This window comes from Podarcis raffonei, chromosome 2 (assembly GCF_027172205.1).
Source record: "Podarcis raffonei isolate rPodRaf1 chromosome 2, rPodRaf1.pri, whole genome shotgun sequence".
NCBI lineage: Eukaryota > Metazoa > Chordata > Lepidosauria > Squamata > Lacertidae > Podarcis > Podarcis raffonei.
The window spans coordinates 36,093,614-36,095,120 of NC_070603.1; positions in this window are offsets into that span (position 1 = coordinate 36,093,614).

Sequence of the window (1,507 nt, forward strand, 5' to 3'; positions counted from 1 at the left end):
TTCTAGCCAGTAGATCAAAGGCAGCCTGGTCCTCAGGACTTCATAACCTTCTGGAGTGCTTTTGCCTGGTTGGGATGATTCCTTGAATTTTGACTATGCCCCTTGCTTAACTGAATGGAGGGGGTGTGATGCCTTCCTCCTTTACGACAATAATGGTCAAATTTGTCATTTCGCTACCGTTTTGCCGCTAGCATAGGGGAATGCAGCCATCAGGCTGAGAGACGGTCCTCCACCCCTGGGCCCATGGTGTTCCATTCTGTTATTAGCACAGATAAAGGATGGGCTATACATCTTTTAAATAATAACCAAGCAAACAGACAACAGCTGAGCTGTACCCACCATTGTGAGGTCGGAGGAGGTTATGATGATGCCTCCTCAGCTGCTGCCATTGGTTGTGAACTACCTGTGATGTCACAAAAGAACATGGCGCCTGAGTGGATATGTAAAATCGGGTCAAGTGGAAAGCCAAGGCAAGAAGAGACGAGATGACTTTTTCCTTCCTAATGAGAACACAGTGGGCAACAGCTGTGGCATTCAGCACCAGGTCCTTCCACAGACAGGTGAACTGGCAGACAGAATGAGGTGATCACCTCACAGCAGGAAGCTGTGGAGCGATGAGAAGGCAAGTTCCCTTGTGAAGCAGGATTGCAACTTGAAGGTGGCCGATATCCATGGTTGGAAGCTGACAAATGTTGGGGCGGGGAAGCCATTGGGGAGTTTGCATTTGAAAAGCAGTGGATGCCAGAAGGCTGAAGCAGGCTTACGTTTGTGGATGTAAGCTGGTTGAAATTCACCTTTGGAAGCTCATTGACATAAGCTGTGTGGACATTTGTGGATTGAAGCTGGGCCATGTATATGAATGAAGAGTGGCTAATGGATTAACGTCTCTCTTTAAAAATAAATAAATAAATATAGTTCTGCATTTTCAGACACCAATTCCTATTTTAAGACTTCCACCTCTACCCCTCCATGGTTCCTCCCCCCCCCCCTTCTGCATATTCTTTTAATACCACTCAATTCATTCTATACATTTACGTATCTTGTATGAATGGAAAGTTTTGAATGTGGTTGAGGTGAATGGCATATATGTGTGCGCACGCATATGTCGCCCTTCAGACATGGCATGGGAATTACATGTTCATGGGGTGGCAGAAGTCACCTTTCAGGTGCAAAGTGAATGGATGAACCAGTGGATATTCATAGGTGGAAGTCAGGGATGAAGCTGCCAGGCGGAAGCCATTGGTGCCTGGGAGACTGTGTTGGAAGATAGCCATCCTCCTCACTGTGTCTTTGGCATTCAGGGATGTCTGAAGCCAGCAGAGTTTTCTTCAAGACTATGCTGAAAGTAATGAAGAGAACCACAGGGCTTAAGCAAGCCAACTTCTATTTCCAAATAAATGTCTTCTTAAATACTTCTACCTTTAAAGCAGTGTTCATTACACCTTCCCCACTTCCCTTGCTTCTGGTGCTTTACATGAATGAAAAGACACAATCATACACACAAAAG